The 12,501-nt window shown below is 44.2% G+C and overlaps 1 non-coding gene across 1 annotated transcript; it reads right to left on the bottom strand.

The window, feature by feature from the left end:
• Positions 1 to 10,766: 10,766 nt before the first annotated feature.
• On the bottom strand, positions 10,767 to 10,848 carry TRNAS-UGA (transfer RNA serine (anticodon UGA)). The gene has a single exon. It is a non-coding gene; the product is annotated as a tRNA-Ser (tRNA).
• Between the last annotated feature and the right edge of the window lie 1,653 nt (positions 10,849 to 12,501).

The following is a 12,501-nucleotide window of genomic DNA, read 5'->3' on the forward strand; positions in this document are numbered from 1 at the left end:
TTGGTGCAGCTTCGGATTCAACATTCAGGATCATGAGATTGAGCGTGAAATTCCCTAATCCATATACCTCATTTTCTAGATCAGTTCCTGTTCTTTTGGGAAGTCCCTCCTTGTTAGGGTAACAGACTTTGAGTAAAACTAAGTTCAGGTTTCCCCATACCCAGTTGTCTTGATCAACTGCAGAATTCGAATCTAGGGAATTAATTAAACTAAACCATGCTCCACAGGAGCCATTGTGTGTGAACGGATATGGAAAGAGAGGCAGAATTCCTTTATAGTTCTGATAGGGAGGGAGTCGGCCACATATCCAACAATTTGTAGCATTGCTAGCCTGATGGGAATGATGTAACATGCTAATGAAAGTGTTATTGCGCAGCGCAAATCTATAGGACAACTCATGCGGGGGTAATTCACTAAAGGAATGTTCGGCAGTAACATTGTAAACATGTTTAGAAATAGGATAATATATGTGCAACAATATACTTGCAGCGATTATTAAAAGACTTAAGAAAAACAAAATTAATAACGTCACTGTGCAATGACTACGCAGTGATTTACAGTACGCATGTTGTTTCAATCGCATTTTTCGGTTTCTTTCTCTATTCAGGTCTAGAGGATACATATCAGAGACAAATTCGACCGATTCACCTTGGAGAGGACTTAAACAATCAAATTGTCTGACTTGTTAGACCTTAGTTTTAGTTTATATTGTTCCTTGTCATTCAGTTCAACCAAAGGAAGCTTTGAGTCAATCGGTGAAGACACGCGAGGTGTATCGTTTACATCTGATTGTAGTCCATGAAATTTCTTGATATGACTTGAATGTATCCAGCCTTTTCGACCTTCGATCTTCACGGCTGTCCTCGTGGTTAACAGTACGAGTTGAGGCGATTTCCACCTAGGATCCAGCTGAGACTTCCGGTCAAAGTTCCTCACTAACACCATGTCCCCGGGAATTACGTCATGGGGTTTCACCTCGGTGTTGTCGGGAAAGGCTGCAGCTACCTGTGAACGACAAGATTGTAGTGCAGACATCAAGGAAGCCAAGTAATCTGTCAGCATATTACAGTCAACATCAGTTATTTTGCGTGGTATAGGCGTCCCCCACATATTTGGTGGTCTACCGAAGATCACCTCATAAGGGGATAGCCCTGTTCGAGAGTGCGCTACCATTCTCATGTAAAAGAGTGCAACTGGTAAGGCTACTACCCAGTCGACACCTTTCTCTCTACATATTTTGGACAATCTAATTTTCAGAGTTTGATTATGTCGTTCCACGAGACCTGCTGCCTCGGGGTGTCGGACACAGTGAAATCTCCACTGATAGCCTAACAAAAGTGAAACGTGTTTCATTAGTTCGGATGAGAACGGCTGGCCGTTATCTGAGTAGACAACACGTGGTAAACCGTACCGTGGGAAGAATTCTCGAACCAACTGTTTGGCAGTAGTCGGGGCAGTGTAATCTGAAACCGGGTATGCCTCTGTCCAACGGGAAAGAGCACAGACAACTACGAGAACATATTTGAATCCTCGACATCGTTCCATCTGGATATAATCCATCTGGAGGACTTCAAAAGGGTGATCAGGAGGCTGAAATCCACCTTGTTCTACGGGAATGCTTTTACCTGGGTTAAACTGACAACAGATCATACAGGTACGAACTTTTTGTTTAGCTGCTGCTCGTAAATGTTTGTTGAACCAAATGTGTTGAATGCTGTCTAGCATAGCTTTTTCTCCTAGGTGCGCTGGACTATGTATTGTATTAATGATAACCTGGACCATTGAATCAGGAAGGAACCACACAGATTTTTCCTTCGTCATCCATCCTTGATCCGTTTGGATCCCTCCTAATTCAGTCCATTTCTTTATTTCATCTGGTGTAGCATGTGTCTGTATGTCAATTACGTCAAGAGCGGGATCCTTAACCGTCATGCAATGTGTTGGTGTCGGGACTATTGTCTTTGTCATGTCAGATGTGTGAGTTTGAGCAGTCTGTTTAGCTGTTCTGTCAGCTAGATCATTGCCTTGGGAAATGATATCAGTAACTTTCGTATGAGCTTTACATTTCATAATTGATATTGCAGTGGGTAGATGTATTGCATCTAATAAGGCATGAATGAGGGGTCCGTGCTGAATGTGGGCACCGTGAGAAGTTAAATAACCTCTCTCTCGCCACAGCACGCCGAAGTCATGTACAACTCCGAATGCATAACGTGAATCAGTGTATATGTTGACTTTTTTATTTGTGGCTTGAATACAGGCTTGTGTCAGAGCGATAAGCTCTGCTGCTTGAGCGGACAAGGTATTTATGCGATTTGTTTCAATGACTTCAGTGTCTGTTGTGACTGCGTAAGCGGCCACTAGCTCTCCTGTATTTGTTCTCATACATGAACCATCTACATACAACGTCAGGTCTGGGTCTGACAATGGGACGTCTGTCAAGTCTTGTCTAGGTTTCGTCGTGATAGTAATAACTTCAATACAATCATGTGCAAGTGGGTCTGTTCCATTTACTGGTAACAGTGTGGCAGGATTCAATGTACTACAACGTCTGATTTCTATATGTGGCTGAAACAATGTTAGTTCGTAACCCGTGAGTCTTGCTATAGTCAAGTGTTGTGTTTGTGTGCGGTTCAAGAGAACCTCTACTGCATGTGGTACTTGTACTGTCAATTGGTGTCCTAACACTATGGCATCGCTTTGTCTGATTGCTAAAGCTGTCGCTGCCACTGAAAGCTTTCTTTAGGCTTTCAAAAGCTTGTGTATGTTCCTGAGTCCAAGGGAGGACAGTCGATGTGGCTGCCTCCTGTGTTGTCAACTGGATGAGTGGTTTTGCTAGAAATGCATACTGAGGGATCCACTGCCTACAATATGAAGTGAGGCCTATGAAGGCCCGCACCTCCTTTTGTGTCTTGGGTATTGGCATGTTAGCAATTAACTGGATGCGATCTGGGGTAAGCTGCCTTCCCTCCTTGGACAGCGAGTGCCCAAGGTAAACAACTCGCTGGACACAGAATTGCAGCTTAGAAGGGGACACCTTGTGCCCCTTTTCGGCCAAAAATTGTAAAACCGTCAGTGAGGCTTTTTCACATTCAGGTTCGCTTCTAGCGGTGATCAGCAGATCATCGACATATTGAAGCAGGGCAGTGTTGACTGGCATGTGGATACTGTCAAGTTCTCGTTTAGTGCTTGGCTATAGATGCTGGGGCTCTCTGTGAATCCTTGAGGTGCGCGTGTGAATTTAAAGCTTCGTCCATTTAAACTAAATCCGAACAAGTATTGGCTTTCCGGATCTATTGGGACGCTGAAAAAGGCATTCTTGAGATCAATTACAGTAAAGAATGTTGCTTCGGAATCAATGGCTGTCAGTAATGAAGAAATGTCTGGGACTACGGGGTATTGTGGCACAATACATTTATTTAATTCGCGCAGATCAATAACCAATCGATATACTGGCGGGGCTTTTGGATCAGTTCGTTTAAGAATCGGAATTATCGGTGAATTACATACATTGGAGTCGGTTTCCACAACCACTCCTTGGGTAATAAGCTCGTCAATGATTTGCAGTAAAGCCACTACAGCATCTGGCGGTAACTTGTATTGTTGCATTCATGGTAGTACCACTCCTGCCTTTAGTGTGACTCGATATGGTGTAATGTTCATGCAACCAACATCTGTAGGGCCTTGTGCCCATAGATGTGTGGGTAAAGTCTGCAGTCGGTCATCCATGTCTCGGGACACATAGTGCCCTTTGAAATCACGTAAAAACAATCTTACTCCTTCCGGAGAACAACATATTATAGCTCCTAGGGCTTTCAATGTTTTTATACCTAACAGGTTTTCTGGACATGATTTAGTAAGCAATAAATCTGTAGTTCGTGTCAAGGGACCAATCGTAAGTGGAAGAGGCTGTGATACTTCGTTAATGATAGGTTTTCCTGAAAAGCCAAGGGAAATATTTTGTGAGCCTGAGAGGGGTGCCCCTGGAACTTCACTACGTTTTATGGTTGTTCGGCTTGCCCCTGTATCAAGTAAAAATTTTCTATCTTGGCCTAATAGTTCACTGTGTACATAGGGTCCTTCCTGATCTACAGGGACCTCGATAAGGGGTAAGCCAACTTCCCTCTCTAGGCTGTTTCATGAGTATCGTTGATAATCAGGATAGTCATACTGTGCGGTCTGGTACATCTGTTGTGTCGTTGTTTGTGTGGCAGCAATAGGCTGCGGTGTTGGAGCTGACATAGACTGTTGCGGAGCTGGCATGGACTGTGCATGCTGCGGAGCTCCTTGTTGGTTCTGATCCTGTCTAAGTGGTCGTGGTCTTTCTTTTGTGTTACCTATGGCGATATTATGTTTTAAAACTGGACAATCGTGTACATAATGACCTGGCTGTTTACAATAGTTGCATGTCCCTTTTACAGGACCTGCTGAAACACTGGACTGTGTCATACCCTTTTTATGACCGTCAGCTGGAACTGTCTGGGAAACTAGCATTTTCATTTTCGTGTCTTTCATGCGTCTTTGTTCATGTTCTCAGAATCTCGCCCTGACTGGACAAAGTGATATATACTTTCTAAATGTGTAGTCATTCCTGGTAGCCTCCCTAAATATATTGCAGCTCGTCGGATACGTAATGATGCCAGCAGCATTTCGTCCCCTTTTCCGGGCACAGGGTCATATCTACAATCTATTAGAAGTTCCTTGAGCGTGTCGGGAGTTACTAGTTTGGGCGTACGTTGGTGGGCTAATTCTTGAAAGGAAAGTTTATTTACTCTGGGTGGCGTGGAAAAAATGTTTGATGTACCTCCTGTCGCACCACCTGGGGTGCTGGATGTGAAAGGATTCGTTGAACGTGATATAGCAACCATAGGTGTGGATACAGATGTAGAAACAGATGTGCTTGCCGGAACTTGTGTCGGAGTTTGCTGTTGCGGAGGTACAGACGGAGGAGGGTCTTGGCGTTGAACCCCCTCGGCAGGCGGTCTATGTGGCGCAGCATTAGCATACTCGGGAGCTGCGTCGTCTAAATAAGAGGAAAGAAAAACATCTTCTGCGGTTCTGGGATGCCCTTTGGGATGTACTTTTATCGGAAACAACGGGGGTGGCAAGTCTTTTGGTATCTCCGGAGTAGCCTTAGGTAATCCTTCGGCCAGAAGAGGATACATACCATTCATAAGGGCATTTCTTTGTCTGTCTATTTGTTCTGTCTTTACTCGAGTACCTTCTTCAATTAATAAATTTTCTCGAACTTTATTTGAATTCTCCTTACTTTTCTCTTCCTGTCTGAGCGCTTTTTCTGTACGTCTATATGATTCTTTACGCCATAATTCAATGCCATCTTTCTGTGACTGTCTAGCTTTCTTTTTCCATAATTCTTCCTCTACTTTCATGATGCAATCTGCATCCCAGGTCCCAGCTGCGGGCCACCTCTGACTTTCTGGTAATTCCTTGGTGTAGTCTACCCATAAATCAAGAAATAATATGGCGTCTAGGCCATGTTTATGATACATGAAGTACCCTGGAGTGTCCCTAGGAGGAATGGGAACAGCTTCTTCGAGTACCCCTTTTCTAGTTTTTATCTGTCTTAATTTCGAAAAGAGCGGCATATTGAGAACTGATCTGATACCTAATTTTGAACACGTTTAATACAACAAAACACAATAATGAACAGTCATTCACACCACAATATGCAGAACGTATTTAAAACATTTTAACATTTAACATTTAATGAACAACAATGATGGCCATTTAGGGAACTAGTCACTAAGCATAATACTCGGCACTAACTAGATAATTCTGAATTATATACTAGACACACTTGATATACTGCTAAACAGTACAGATACACTGCTGAAAACAGTGCAGACCGGATTTGTGTACCCAAACCCGTCTTGACCGGCACAAACTATGTGCACGTCAGAACGCCTCCCCGACAATGGTACTCACCGGGTAGCTCGGAACGGAAGGCCTCGGAACTGAACTGGACTGGACTTGAACCGGACTGGACTCGACTCGAAACTTCGGAAGCTTCGGAAACTGGTGGGCCTCTGTATACCTCGGATCTTGCTCTCTCAGCTAGGCTCTGGTCGGGATACTTCGCACTTCTCACCGCCTCGTCTGGGTGTTGATCGCAGCCTCAGTTACCCCCGCTCGGCAGGAGGGAGATACAGGAAATCCTGTGGGTACGCGTTGTTGTCCGTCCAGCTGTGGCAGGAGACCGGGCCTGCAACGCACCGCCGGCGCGTGAGATGAGAAAGTGTCCCTGTTCGGGCGCCATATATGTGGTAAATAATTTAATTACCGGAACTTAATTTGATGCGGAAAATTAATAATAATAGCTCAGAAAAATAAGAGGCAGAATCCGTGGTATTAGAGGTTCGGAACGGGCTTTATTCCAAAATCAATTCGAATTGATGGACTCCATATTCCATCACCACGAAGGTTCAGGAAGTGAAGGATCATACTTTATTGACAAGTAATCATTTTTATACAATAGGCGTTACAGTGAAACAGATGCAGGAGGCGTAACAATTGATAACAAAGATAAAACATACATGCGTAACTAAAGTGGGTGTAACTGGGCGTAACTTAAAGAACGTCATCAGGTATGATGTCACAATAGGGTGGTTCCATGAAAGAATTTCGCAATGTCAGCAGAAATACTTGGCAGAGATGCGCGCACAGCAGCATGACGTGTGATTGACGTGCAACTAGGGGGTGAAGGGGACTTGACATTTAGCTCTACATGTGGAGACAGAAGTCTGGGGGGTCAAGTCAACCTAATCCCAAATCATATCTAACATCCTATGTTTAAAGAACTATGTTATCCAAAAAGAAAGGTCTTTCGAACAAAATCTATTCTATACTGACTGTGAGTGCGTGTACAAGCGTCTAAGTGTCTACACTAGATGCGAGGGCAGAAATCTTCCATAGTAACAGGGCTATGAATTACTTGCATAAAGACAGGGAAACCGGGCTCTTTGCTCGGTAGCTGGAAGAATGTTTACTTAAACTACTAGACAGGAATGCATTGGATAGGGAGCGGAGCAGATAATCTCGAAGGTGAAATACAGTTTTTGGCAGGCAACAGGCTGGAGTCAGGCACCGTTAGCCGCGCAGGGAGTAGGACAAAGTTCATGGATACAGATGCGAGCTCAGACTGGAGCTTTCAGAGGCAGAAGGCAGGAAAAGGCTTAATGGCAGAATCAGGGCCTACTCGCCTGGACTGTAAAATGGGATAAATGAACCATATAAAGCCTGTGGCCTTTCATACTTAGGAATAGAATATCCGGCCCATTCATGGCGGATCTGAAAGAGGACATGTTGACGGTGGACGCACATGTGTTTGCGTCTTCATAACTGGAACTGGAGGGAACATACATGTACTTGTGATTTATACATGAAACCGTTGGGGTCCAAGATAGGGGACATAACTGATCATAAAAATCCATATTTCCACACATCAAGAGCAAGAAGAATGGTCGCTGGGGAGTTGGTTTTGGGACGCTATTAAAAGTTGGGGATGGAGGCTGTTTTCATTTATCCTAATACCGATTGTGATACTATGTGGATGTTGCTTGGGGATTCAGTGTCTGCCACCTTTATGTTCGCTTTTTATGAACTGCATCTGCCCTAAGACTTTGAACTTTGAAACAGAGCGGATGAAAGCCCTTTATGAGGTGGAGGTCCGTAGTATTATGGGGATAAATCCGAACTAGACAAGCTGGCGAGATATGTTAAAAGGGAGGACTGTGGAAATTTAGCTTACAAACTTAACATTATCTGCGCCATCTTGCCTCTCCTCAGCGCCACGCACAGCGAATGCACGGCCGCCATTTTAGGCACCCCACTCTCTCCCTACTCATTGTCAATCGCCAGCGCGGTCCCCTTGGCGCTGCGAGCATCCCCCGCGCGCTGGCCACCCCCGCTCTCTCATACAGGCCATAAACCCTCTCTTTCTGCGCGACCCTGCTACGGAACCACTTCCGACCGACAACCCATACATGGTCATGCCTCTCCTTTGATAACCCCCTTCCTCTGCGCCCCATTGTCTGAACTGGTCCCAGGCCATCACCTAGCCCTGCGGATGCAGTTTATTGCCCCTACTGTAAGGGAAACACCCCACATCAAAGGGATTACAGTAGATCAAAGCCCCTACTCCCTGAGACCCGACCGGTCACACACCCCCCAGGAATTGGCGGAATACCCTGCTGCGCAATAGCCATCTCCTACTGTGGGTGGGGTGGGAACTTCTACTGTATCTATGTGTGGGATCGGATCTGAACCGGGGCTTCAGGGGATATTCCCCCCGTACATCAAGGGAATCTCAAGAATGTACTATGTGTAATAAAGCAATAAACCAGTGTATAAGAGACCAGGTCTCAGAGATGCAGTTAGAGCACCTCGTGACGATACCTTGCTGTCTGATCTGATGTGTTCTGCTCCGACGGAATAAAACTTTGTTTCCTGCCTTCCAGTCTCCGGCGCCTGCCTCTTTTATTGGTAAATTATCGAGTGGTATGAGAGGCGATTACCGCCGGGCAAATACTTGAAAGGTTATCGACTGAAACTGCCGCTACCATTTAACACACTCACTCATAAATACGCTGTAATGTGGTCTATAGTATGGGTAAAAGATGTTAGTTAATGAAGGGATGGCGCAGACAATATTCAGCACATAATCTTCTTTAGAAGGTTATAAACTGTGTTCTCTGGAGAATCACAGAAGCAGGTGCAGCAAGGGTCCAGTTCTATGAAAGTGAAGGGAGGGGCAGGTATGAGAGATTGGGTATGGAGTACAGAGAAAAAGGTACAGGAAGTGAAGGGTTAAGGATTGAGAGCCCAGTGAGTGACAGTGTGTGGTATGGATTAAGCTCGGGTGTGAGATGAACCTGCATAGCATTGAGCATGCGAGTGCTACCAAGCCGAGACCAGTACCTTTCTGGATGAGTGTGGCAGATGGGAGGGTCTGCGGATGATTCTTGCCTTCAATCCATCTTTTCTGGGGAGTGATGGTCGTGCAGCTCTTGTTATTGAAGCACGTTCAGTGCAGCTCATTAACCTCTTGAGTGCCCATGACGAGATCCTCTCGTCATGGGCCGCGGTTGCGCTGTGCCCATGACGAGACTATCCCGTCATGAACCCCGCCCGCTAATGAAAGGGCTGGCACAGGGCGGGGAAAGGGCGGGGCACTCAAGGGGTTAAATACTATCTGTGTTCTTTGGTGATGCTCCCCGGTGTTTGCGAATTGGTGCAGGATTATTGGAGCGCTTCAATGTCTTGGCCTGAAACTATGATGGGTCAGCAATGGCCTGTCTGTCTGTCTATTCAATGTCTCTGTGTACAGTCACTGCCTCTTCAGTTTCAATAGAACTCCTTTAGTATCATATTATGCTGTGGCCGGTTAGGTCAGTTGGTTAGAGCATGGTGCTAGTAACACCAAGGCTGTGAGTTCGATCTCCGTACAGGCAACACCTTTTCCATAAAGTAGAAAAGACATGCATTAAAAAACAAGGCTATAAAAACACCATATAGGGTTGTTGTTTATTCTGGTAATTTACTGAGCTCTGGTGGCTGATGTTTGGACCAGGACCAGGGTGATTATTGCTATAGTCATGTAAAGGGTACTGCGGGCTATCAGCCCTCCTTGCTGTGATACCCGCCTCTGCCAAGTTTTCTTGGGTCTCTCAAAGTGCACTTTGTGAAGCGCTGTTTGAACATGGACGCGTCACTGAGGTGACACTTTCTCTCCGTGAGTTGCGGTTCCTCTGCTTCTTGGTGGGATGTCCAGAGGTCACGAGAGGTGAAGGAAAGAGCACATGGGTAATGTAGGCATCAGGAAATGATCTTGTGTATATTGGTGACCTTTAAATTATTGTAATCTGGTTTAGTTTAACGAATGCATTGAGCCCCTGGTCCATCAGTGTAATACTTTAGAAAATAAATACAGATACGTACGTATAATGATATTAGTTTTTCATGACCCTCTTTGTAATATTTCCATCCTAATATCAGATTTTTCTTCTCCATTTTCTTTTCGGTAGCAGCTGAAAAATATCAAATCTTTCAAGACAGAAAAATATGCAGGGCCTCACAGTGACACCAGGACAGAAGGTACAGTGGTGAGTAGTGAAACAGAGTAGGTGCTGTGGCTTAGTTGGTTAAACTTCCTGTTTAGTAAACAGGAGATCCTGAGTTCGAATCTCAGCAGTTCCTTTTGTTTTACACAACCTCATAGAAGAGGTACTGTTAGATAATAGACTCATTCTTTGTAAACCCAGTTGGTCCTATTATATTTAGGGCTCCCGGTTTTATGGTGTTTATTTTTTTGACATTTCCGTCTGTATTTATCCATATTTAATTTGTTGTCAACTTTATCTGTATTCATCCAAATTTATTATGGGTTTTGTGAGAAAAATAAAGCTGAAACTGGTATATTTCCATATTTATTTAACCAATAAATATGCAGCCATGCTTTAATGTCTACCAGGTGTTAGTGATATGAACAAATGCAGAAGATAAATCAATTCACTTATATGATAGTATGCGCATTCCCGTATCAGTTTGGTTTTGTGAAGTGAAAAGATGTTTTTAAGCTGCACTGCCATCAAAGTACAACATGGGAAGCAGTAATGCAAACTTCAAACAACAGGTGCAGCACACTTAGCACAAGAGTAGCAAAGACACAATTATGTGGATATGCAGATCTTTACGAACCACATAATTAGTTTCCAAGTCAAAATGTAATGACATGATAAAAAGGAAAGCGTAGTCGGCAGGAATCAAACCTGCGCGGGGAGACCCCAATGAATTTCAAGTCCATCGCCTTAACCACTCGGCCACGACTACACCTTTCAAGATGTGCACTCACTCATAAATAAGCTGTAATGTGGTCTATAGTATGGGTAAAAGATGTTAGTTAATGAAGGGAAGGCGCAGACAATATTGAGCACATTATCTTCTTTAGAAGGTTATAAACTGTGTTCTCTGGAGAATCACAGAAGAAGGTGCAGCAAGTGTCCAGTTCTATGAAAGTGAAGGGAGGGGCAGGTATGAGAGATTGGGTAAGGAGTACAGAGAAAAAGGTACAGGAAGTGAAGGGTTAAGGATTTAGAGCCCAGTGAGTGACAGTGTGTGGTATGGATTAAGCTCGGGTGTGAGATGAACCTGCATAGCATTGAGCATGCGAGTGCTACCAAGCCGAGACCAGTACCTTTCTGGATGAGTGTGGCAGATGGGAGGGTCTGCGGATGATTCTTGCCTTCAATCCATCTTTTCTGAGGAGTGATGGTCGTGCAGCTCTTGTTATTGAAGCACGTTCAGTGCAGCTCATTAAATACTATCTGTGTTCTTTGGTGATGCTCCCCGGTGTGTGCGAATTGGTGCAGGATTATTGGAGCGCTTCAATGTCTTGGCCTGAAACTATGATGGGTCAGCAATGGCCTGTCTGTCTGTCTATTCAATGTCTCTGTGTACAGTCACTCCCTCTTCAGTTTCAATAGAACTCCTTTAGTATCACTTTATGCTTTGGCCGGTTAGGTCAGTTGGTTAGAGCATGGTGCTAGTAACACCAAGGCTGTGAGTTCGATCTCCGTACGGGCAACACCTTTTCCATAAAGTAGAAAAGAAATCCATTAAAAAACAAAGCTATAAATACACCATATAGGGTTGTTGTTTATTCTGGTAATTTACTGAGCTCTGGTGGCTGATGTTTGGACCAGGACCAGGGTAAGTATTGCTATAGTCATGTAAAGGGCACTGTGGGCTATCAGCCCTCCTTGCTGTGATACCCACCTCTGCCAAGTTTTCTTGGGTCTCTCAAAGTGCACTTTGTGATGCGCTGTTTGAACATGGACGCGTCACTGAGGTGACACTTTCTCTCCGTGAGTTGCGGTTCCTCTGCTTCTTGGTGGGATGTCCAGAGGTCACGAGAGGTGAAGGAAAGAGCACATGGGTAATGTAGGCATCAGGAAATGATCTTGTGAATATTGGTGACCTTTAAATTATTGTAATCTGGTTTAGTTTAACGAATGCATTGAGCCCCTGGCCCATCAGTGTAAAACTTTAGAAAATAAATACAGATACGTACGTATAATGATATTAGTTTTTCATGACCCTCTTTGTAATATTTCCATCTTAATATCAGATTTTTCTTCTCCATTTTCTTTTCGGTAGCAGCTGAAAAATATCAAATCTTTCAATACAGAAAAATATGCAGGGCCTCACAGTGACACCAGGACAGAAGGTACAGTGGTGAGTCGTGAAACAGAGTAGGTGCTGTGGCTTAGTTGGTTAAAGTTCCTGTTTAGTAAACAGGAGATCCTGAGTTCGAATCTCAGCAGTTCCTTTTGTTTTACACAACCTCATAGAAGAGGTACTGTTAGATAATAGACTCATTCTTTGTAAACCCAGTTGGTCCTATTATATTTAGGGCTCCCGGTTTTATGGTGTTTATTTTTTTGACATTTCCGTCTGTATTTATCCATATTTAATTTGTTGTCA

This window comes from Triturus cristatus, chromosome 4_2, assembly GCF_964204655.1.
Source record: "Triturus cristatus chromosome 4_2, aTriCri1.1, whole genome shotgun sequence".
NCBI classification, from domain to species: Eukaryota; Metazoa; Chordata; class Amphibia; order Caudata; family Salamandridae; genus Triturus; species Triturus cristatus.